The following is a 9420-nucleotide window of genomic DNA, read 5'->3' on the forward strand; positions in this document are numbered from 1 at the left end:
GGTCTTGTTCGCGAGTGAGGGTACTATGGAGCGTGAGATTGGCCGGAGAATCGGAGCAGCGGGGACGGTATTGCGTTCGCTTTACCGCACCGTTGTTACGAAAAGAGAGCTGAGCCGCAAGGCAAAGCTTCGTTCCTATCCTCACCTATGGTCATGAGGGTTGGGTGATGACCGAAAGGACGAGATCGCGGGTACAAGCGGCTGAGATGAGTTTTCTCAGAAGGGGGGCTAGCGTCTCCCTTAGGGATAGGGTGAGAAGCTCAGCCATCCGTGAGGAACTCGGATTAGAGCCGCTGCTCCTTTACTTAGAAAGGAGTCAGCTGAGGTGGTTCGGGCATCTGGCAAGGATGCCCACTGGGCGCCTCCCTTGGGAGGTGTTTCAGGCACGTCCAGTGGGGAGGAGACCTCGGGGAAGACCCAGGACTAGGTGGAGAGATTATTTCTCAACACTGGCCTGGGAACGCCTCGGGATCCCCCCGTCAGAGCTGGTCAATGTGGCCCGGGAAAGGGAGGTCTGGGGCCCTCTGCTTGAGCTGCTCCCCCCGCGACCCGACCCCGGATAAGCGGATGACGATGAGGATGAGGATGAGGATGGAAAGTACAAAAACCCAATTGCTTCAACACTGACCATTGGTTAAAAGACTTTATGGATCTCTCATCAATGGAACGTGCAACCTCGGTCCTCAATGAACGTGACCATGGGGATGAAGGACCCTGGATCTTAATAAGAGAAACTGGGCGTTTAAATGAATTTATTGAATATTATAGCTCTGCGTGTTATACTGTGTATTGTTTTGTAATGTCCTGTGGGTTTGTTATCTTGTGATGCATGTGTATGAGGTTTGTGATTGTTTTGTTTTTTGCTTTGTTTTGTGTTTAAGAAAATAATAAAAAGATAAAAAAATAATATGTGCGTTATGTGTGTGTGTTTGTGTTTCTGTGTCTAGTGTTGTTCGTCTGTACATGTGTACGTACGTGCGGTTATGTGTGTGCGCGTGCTCTAATGTGTGTGTGGGTGTGTTAGTTTGTGTGTGTGTGTGTGTGTTTGTGTCTGTTTACAGTAGGAGGCGTTTTACTGGAAGACCCCAACCCCCCCCCCCCCCCCCCCCCCCTGCTGAGTCAACACGGCCAAGATGGAATCTTCACATCTCCCCGTGACACACATACACACACACACACACACACACACACACACACACACACACACACACAGACACACATGCACACACACAAACTAATACACACACACACACACACACACACACAAACACACACACACACACACACAAACAAAAACTAACACGTACACACACACACACACACACACAGACAGACCCCCTCCACACACACACGTGTGTGTGTGTGTGTGTGTGTGTGTGTGTGTGTGTGTGTGTGTGTGTGTGTGTGTGTGTGTGTGTGTGTGTGTGTATTAGTTTGTGTGTGTGCATGTGTGTCTGTGTGTGTGTGTGTGTGTGTGTGTGTATGTGTGTCACAGGGAGATGTGTGTGTGTGTGTGTGTGTGTGTGTGTGTGTGTGTGTGTATGTGTGTGTGTGTGTGTGTCTGTCTGTCTGTCTGTCTGTCTGTCTGTTGGGGTCTTTGTGTGTCTGTGTGTGTCTCAAACACACATTCACACACACACAGACCTCCCCCCACGCCCCCCACCAACACACACATACACACACGCCCGTTGTGGATGCTCATTGAGTGGTTGTCGATGGCAACCCGCCTCGCCCTCAATGGCTGCCCTGTGTCCCATCGATGCCCCGTCAATGGCAGCTGTCAGCGCTCGCTGACGCACACACACACACACACACACGCACACACACACACACACACACACACACACACACACACACACACACACACACACACACACACACACACACACACACAAATACATAGAGAATCTAGGTAAACAACAATGGACAGTGAGGAGAAGTGTGTGTGTTTGTGTGTGTGTTTGTGTGTGTCTGTGAGTGTGTTTTTGTGTTTGTGGGTGTACATGTGTGTGTGTGTAATTGCATGCATTGGTGAAACAATGGAGCATTGGTGAAACAATGGAGATTAAAAACCTATTTTTCAAGTGATTAAAGTTGATGACAATTTAAAAATGAGATGCTAATACCTTTAATGAGATGCTAATACTATCCCTGAACTTTTTGCCGAATAGTATTCTGGTGCTAACACAACAAAACAGACAAATATCAACAAACTGCAGCAAAATACATCAAACTCCACATATAAACTAGTCCCAGTTTTGTTTTAGGCTTTTTTGATCATTTTTTCTCGCTCATGATCGGGACCAATGAGAGGTCAGAGTTCAGGAGGTCCATCAAAGGAGCAACAGCTGGTGTGTGTGTGTGTGTGTGTGTGTGTGTGTGTGTGTGTGTGTGTGTGTGTGTGTGTGTGTGTGTGTGTGTGTGTGTGTGTGGGGTGGGAGGAGGATGACTAAGATGGCTTCTTTTCGTTTTTCTCACAGTAGTCAGACAGGCTCGCAAATGGTAATGCCTCCTCCCCTTCCTCCTCCTCCTCCTCCTCCTCCTCCTCCTCCACCTCATCAACCTCTTCCTTTCCTCTCCTCCTCCTCCTCCTCCTCCTCTTCTCCCCCGTTCTTCTAACCTTTCTTTGACTCACAGAAAATGTTCCACCTCCTCCCCCACTGGGCTCCCCTCCCTAGATGGAGTTAGCGGCCAGGGGGAGGGCCGTGTAGGTGGGCATCGTGGACCAGGAAAGTCCCCTGCTTTCCGACGGGGGCTTGCATCATCCTGGGCCTGTGGTTCTTTTGTAGACCTTGAGCCAAAGAAAGTTACAGAAATTACGTAATGAACAGGAATTAAACGAAAAACCAAAACAATTATTTAATCTCAGAAACTAACTATAAGAAATATAAAACAATTCAACTTTTGCCGATACTATCTGTACATCTGTTGCATATTTTATAATTTAATCATTTCAATCATCATTTAAATGTAAATGTATTTCCGTACATATAATATTTTTTCAAAGGATAATTTAGAGCTTGACTTCTTGAGTTTTTGCACAATTCACTTTTTTATGCTTGAGACATGGAGGCAACACACACACAGACAGAAACACACACAAAAAAACACACACGCACATGCACACATGTTTGGGTTGGGGTTGTGATAGCGTGGGAGAACCATTGGGGGTAGGGGAGGGAGAGAGAGAGAGATAGAGAGAGAGAGAGAGAGAGAGAGAGAGAGAGAGAGAGAGAGAGAGAGAGAGAGAGAGAGAGAGAGAGAGAGAGAGAGAGAGAGAGAGAGAGGGAGAGAAACACACACACTCACACAAATAGAAACGCACGCACAAACACAAGTACACACACACAAACACTGCTAGGGTTACGCAACCATCGCCCGACGACGATGCTGCTCCCATGACGTGGTTCCCATGACAACGGACCAGACCCTCCAACGGGGTCTCATGCTCTCGGAGGGGCGCAGTAGGACTCCCATGTCTGACCAGACACAACACAACCCCACAGCTGGGAGACTTCCAGTCCTTCCTTTGAGGAGGAGGCGGGGGGGTAGCCATGGTAACCAGGGAGTCGGAGGGAGGTGTCGGCCATCTTGGTTGATGCGATGGTGGTGAATAATAAAAAATAAAGGGAGATGAAAGTATTGTGATGAGATTACGTTGGGTCTCTCTCTCTCTCTCTCTCTCTCTCTCTCTCTCTCTCTCTCTCTCTCTCTCTCTCTCTCTCTCTCTCTCTATCTGCATTAGCTAACAGCTAACGGACAACCAACTTATAATTAGGCGTTCATGAGCACTAACTCCTCTCCCTTTAATCCCTTCGCTAACTGGCGTGTGTTGGCCATCCCGGGCTCACGCTGAAGGGGCGTGCCAACGGCTGTCCGAGCGTGTGCCTGAACAAAAACGCACCCACACACACGCACGCAAATGCACACGCACAAACACAAACACACACACACACACACACACACACACACACACACACACACACACACACACACACACACACACACACACCGAGGGGGAGAGGCTGAAGCATGTGTGTGTGAGTGCAGGTGTTGTGGCTTTTCTGGAGTCAATTAGCATGTGTGTGTGTGTGTGTGTGTGTGTGTGTGTGTGTGTGTGTGTGTGTGTGTGTGTGTGTGTGTGTTTTTCATACACACACGCACTACTTGTATAAGTGGGGTTGAATGTCATGCACCTACAAACACACACACAGAAGCACAAAGGCACTCACACACACAACTGAACTCCGCTCCCTGTAATTAAGGCTAATTAAACAGCAGGTGTTAGCACTTTGATCACATACACATACACACAAGTACACAAAACGAATACACAAAGACACACGCTCAAACCCAAACACACACATGGAACCCTATGATTATCGAGCGGCGGTGTTGAGTTCAATTCCCCATCGCAAACGCACAACTTAAACAAACGCACCATTTAAATTATAGACTCGCCTCACAAGAAAGATAATCTCTCTCTCTCTCTCTCTCCCTGTCTCTCTCTCTCTCTCTCTCTCTCTCCCTTTCTCTCTGACTGCATTACAACTTAAACTCGGGGCGGAACTTTGATTCTTCTACGATTCAAACTTTGATCGAAAAATATGTAGTTGAAGAAATCTTAAAGAAACATAAGACAATCGCATGCCAATACTGTGAAACAACCAAAAATTAGTTGTTCGATTTTAAATTATGTCTATCGTGACGTAAATCAACAAAAACTCTGAAAGCCTTAACGTCCTAGTAGCAGCAATACAAGTGTTGGTGATTACTTAGTTACTGACACACTCACACACATACCCACACATACACTAATAAAAAGAACCCACAGGAACGCACCAGAAACACAAACACGAAGACATTCAAACAACAGACTTTAGACTCTCTCTCTCTCTCTCTCTCTCTCTCTCTCTCTCTCTCTCTCTCTCTCTCTCTCTCTCTCTCTCTCTCTCTCTCTCTCTCTCTCTCTCTCTCTCTCTCTCTCTCTCTCTCTCTCCCTCTCTAACCACAGCTTACTTCCTCGGTGCAAACTGTTATGGGTGGGGGAAGGGTGGGGGGGGCAGGTGGTTAACACACACACACACACACACACACACACACACACACACACACACACACACACACACACACACACACACACACACACACACACACATACACACAGACAGATTCATGAAGAGTCTCTTCTGCTTGCCGTTGTGATGTCACTCAAGATAGTCAAATCTGGAATTGGCCAATCACAGAGAGGCTGACCGAGAAACCGACCAATTAATGAAACCGCGTTGAGGAAGAGAGGAGAGAGGTCGCTGTTAACGAAGAATTTAGATGTGTGGTGGAGAGAGAGAGAGAGAGAGAGAGAGAGAGAGAGAGAGAGAGAGAGAGAGAGAGAGAGAGAGAGAGAGAGAGGGGGGGAGGGAGGGAAAGAGAGAGAGAGAGAGAGGGGGGGGAGGGAGGGAAAGAGAGAGAGAGAGAGAGCGACAAAGGGGGAGGGAGGGGGTGGGAGAGAGAGAGAGGGGGAGGGGGAGGGAGAGACAAAGGGGGAGGGAGGGGGAGGGAGAGAGGGAGACAGAAAGAGAGAGAGAGATAGAGAGAGAGAGGGAGAGAGAGAGTGGGTGGTGCAAGAAGTCGACAAGAGATAGAGCAACAAACTGATTCTCTCATCAGAAAAGGAGACTAACAGAGAGAGAGTGAGTGAGAGAGAGAGAGAGAGAGAGAGAGAGAGAGAGAGAGAGAGAGAGAGAGAGAGAGAGTGAGAGGGAGAGAGAGAGAGAGAGAGAGAAATGCTGAGATGAACGTACGCCACACGTGGAAATACATCGGACTGAAGATAAACTAAGTGTGTGTGTGTGTGTGTGTGTGTGTGTGTGTGTGTGTGTGTGTGTGTGTGTGTGTGTGTGTGTTTGTGTGTGTGTGTGTGTGTGTGTGTGTGTGTGTGTGTCTGTGTCTGTGTGTGTGTGCATGTGTGTGGTGATAACCGGACCCTGGATGTAATCACACACTCGCCGAACCTCCACTCGGGGTAAGAACAGTAAGACAGGAGGAGTGTGTAGTTGTGTCGCTGTGGTGTTCGTATAATACACAATATTTGTGTGTTTTTTTTGTGTTTGTATTAGTATTTATTTATTTTTACGAATTCGATACATTTTTGGTCCGAACTATGCAGCCCTGTGCGTGATTTGGCCTGACGACGAAAACTTTGCGTCGTATAAATCTTTGTGCAAAGTTTCTGTGTGTCGTATGAACTATAAATTATAATTATATAAATTACACTTCTGCCTGTTTCATGTCTTATCTCATGAGTTTGTGACATTTTACTGTATCTTTATAATTGGCTGTAGCAAAGAATGATTTGTTATATATGTATATATAATATGAACTTTGGTTGCTGAACTCAGGAAATATGTGAAAGAAAAATTCAAAATAAAAGTCTCTTCCTTCCTGACTTGGTTAACGAGCAGCGCAGCATGTTTCTTTAAACAGACTCTGTGTACAATTGTCACATTTATTTAAATTGCGATTATATGAACAGGTTCTATTTAATATAGAAAATTAGAGGTTCCCTGACTCACTCTTTTGGGTAGAGCATTCTTTCAAACTGTGGTATACCGCCCCTCTCGAAAGACTAATGTACAATAATATGTTAATTGGATATATATTATATTATATATAATATATATATATAATATATAATAAATATATAATACATATAATATATTATATTATATTATAGATAATATATTATTGAAAATCTACATTTTTTTAATATTTCTATATTCCAACATATTTTTTTCTTCTGTAAAGTTCTCCATTGATGTTTTGTGTGAATTTCTGTTTTTAAATAATCTGTGTGGGATCCGGCCTTCTTGAAGCAATAGTAAGAGTTTGGGTTAGGGTCAGTGGCGGTTTTAGGCACGGGCGAACCGGGCAGCCGCCAGGGGCGGCATATTTGTGGGGGGCGGCAAATCACATGGGGGGCACCACGAGCAGTATAAAAAAAAAAAAGCGTTGCGTAGCGGTTATCAATTAAGTACGACATAACATTGTGTGGGGAATAGGTATTTTGGCGCCCCCTCTGGCTGCAGGCGCACACCTGCTTGTTGAGAAGGTGCCGTGCATAGACGGAATGAAACCCTCACTGAAGTCCGTAGGTTCACGATACACCCGCTTGTAGGAAGTCTTGCCCGGGGCGTAACTGGACCTAGAACCGCCACTGGTTAGGGTAGTGGTGTTGGAACACTTAAGCTGGCCACACACCGGCAAAGAAGTGCCGCGGTCCGCATTTCATGCGCATCTAAAGCCGCCCCTAGCACCAATAGGAAGCGGCGCGATGTTTTGAAAGAAGCAGATCAATAAACTTAGTCGGTATATAGGCTACCATAGAGTTATACCAGCTGTTTTATGACTACATATACAGCCCTGATGCCCATGATCCACTGTTTGTGCTTTCGATGATAGTCTAATTAATTCCTTTAATTAATTAATCAATTAGTAGTTACACACTTTATTTACTTTCATTGATCATTCTATTTGCATTGTGGAATTATTAATCTAGTGCATCAACAATCTCCATGTACAGGACCTTGAATCAAACCGAGATAGCTAGGGTAAGATGCTGCATGATGCTGTTGTACGCAGTAGTATAGTCTATTTTATTGTAGTGGGTATACTGTGATGATTCCCTCCCAGCCTCGTACAAAATCGTCCCACCGGTACGTGTATGTGCGTGGCGCTTATGGGGTGTCGCACCACACTCACCAACGCAGGGGTCTACAACCCGTAAAAACCAGAGTATAACGATTATCAACAATCATGGAAAGCTGAATAGGTTTATCAGTTTTAATAACAGTACGAACAATTAGAACACAAAGATGACAAGTTGTCCTTTGTATATCTATAGTAGCTATTGCACATGCTGAACAAGGACAAAATCTACTCAAAATAATTTAATGAACTGTTTACAACTATGGCTAACCAGTGCATGAGAAGGAGATGACAGGAGACTAATGTTTCACTCTTTCAATTGCTCTAATTTTAGCTCTTACTGTTGTTATCTAACATGCCATACAGTAATTGAATTGTCTAAAAGTGTGAAATTACTGCATCTTAAAAATGACCATGAATTAGCTTTACTCTCATTTGCATAGTGATTAAGATTATGAATTTCAATTGTGCATACCAACTGCATGTTGGCTGACATTTACCTAACTTTTTTTCCCTCCACTCTCGCCTGTTTTTGAATTCCCTAGCCTGACACCCAGTCCGAAAGGCTGGCCAGGGGTTCTCATCTAAAAGTAACAAGGAGATATACAGTGGGATTAAAACATTGTCTTCTGTTGACTACTTGTTATACACACACACACTTTTCTGTTGTGTCTTTGCTAGTCTCCATAGCTCTGGTAGTGGCATCTGCTGCTGCAGGGTCAACTTGCAGCAGCAAGTTGACCCTGTGTGTGTAGTTTGCTCTTCATATTGTAATGTTGAATGTTATTGTAGCATATAGCCTGGGACTCTTTAAGTGTTTGTGTTGCGTTTTTTATCGTTTTATCCAGTTATTTTAACTGTTATGCCAGTTGTTCCCGCGTTTAACTTTCAATCTGTGTGGGTTGCTAATAGAGATGCGCGGATGGGCTATTATTTCATCCGCAACCGCATCACAAAACGCTTGATCCGCCCGCCATCCATCCGCAACAATTTTTTTGACCAATTTTCAAAACCGCACCCGCCCGCCATCCGCCTGTTGTTTTTAGGTATATGCGCTGCTGACGCGAGGCTAGAAAGTTCTTGCCTGTTCTTGAAAGGAGACTGATCCAATGCCGCAAAGATATTTAAAGGATAAAGTCCCTAGTATGAAAGCCTATTGGCTATGTTGTAGCCCATCCCCAGAATATTATCAGTGAAGTGACGTCTGTCTCCGATCGATGCACAGGGAGAAACTTTAAAATAGCCAAGCACATCGGCAAACCTGACCTTACCATAGGCTAGTAGGCCTACACTTTTTTATCATTGTAATAAAACGCAATTTGGTACACCATTTTAATATGGTAATATAGCCTACTGTGTTGTTTTTTTTGCAAAATGAAAGATAGCCTTTTAAGGAAACGCCGACTCGAGCCTATTAATTCCGAAATTTCACCGCATTGAAGGCTATATAGGCTACTGTAACAAGCCCAACACTTGCCTGCTTGCCTTGCAAATCAAAGTTTTCCGACTATTTTTCATACCTTCTTTCTTAGGTGTTGATGTTACTGAGCTAGAAGTTTAACTTGTTCTGCACATCTCGCGCTGCCAATGCCTGATGTCACTTCTGAGTCAAATCACTCCATCATCTCTTTGAAATTCCATGTTCCACGAGTGGTAGGCTACAATGACTGGCTGTTTTAAAATATAACTTATACGAAACAAAATAACCCAGGCAGT

The 9420-nt window shown here is 44.9% G+C and overlaps 1 protein-coding gene across 1 annotated transcript in view; it reads left to right on the forward strand.

Moving 5' to 3' along the window:
• Positions 1-5560: 5560 nt before the first annotated feature.
• The window catches only part of runx1 (RUNX family transcription factor 1), a 60866-nt gene continuing 57006 nt past the window's right edge, over positions 5561-9420 (forward strand). Inside the window, 1 exon segment of the mRNA XM_030359923.1 lies at positions 5561-6022. The gene's annotated coding sequence lies outside the window, so the exon portion shown is untranslated.

This window comes from Gadus morhua, chromosome 7 (assembly GCF_902167405.1).
Source record: "Gadus morhua chromosome 7, gadMor3.0, whole genome shotgun sequence".
NCBI lineage: Eukaryota > Metazoa > Chordata > Actinopteri > Gadiformes > Gadidae > Gadus > Gadus morhua.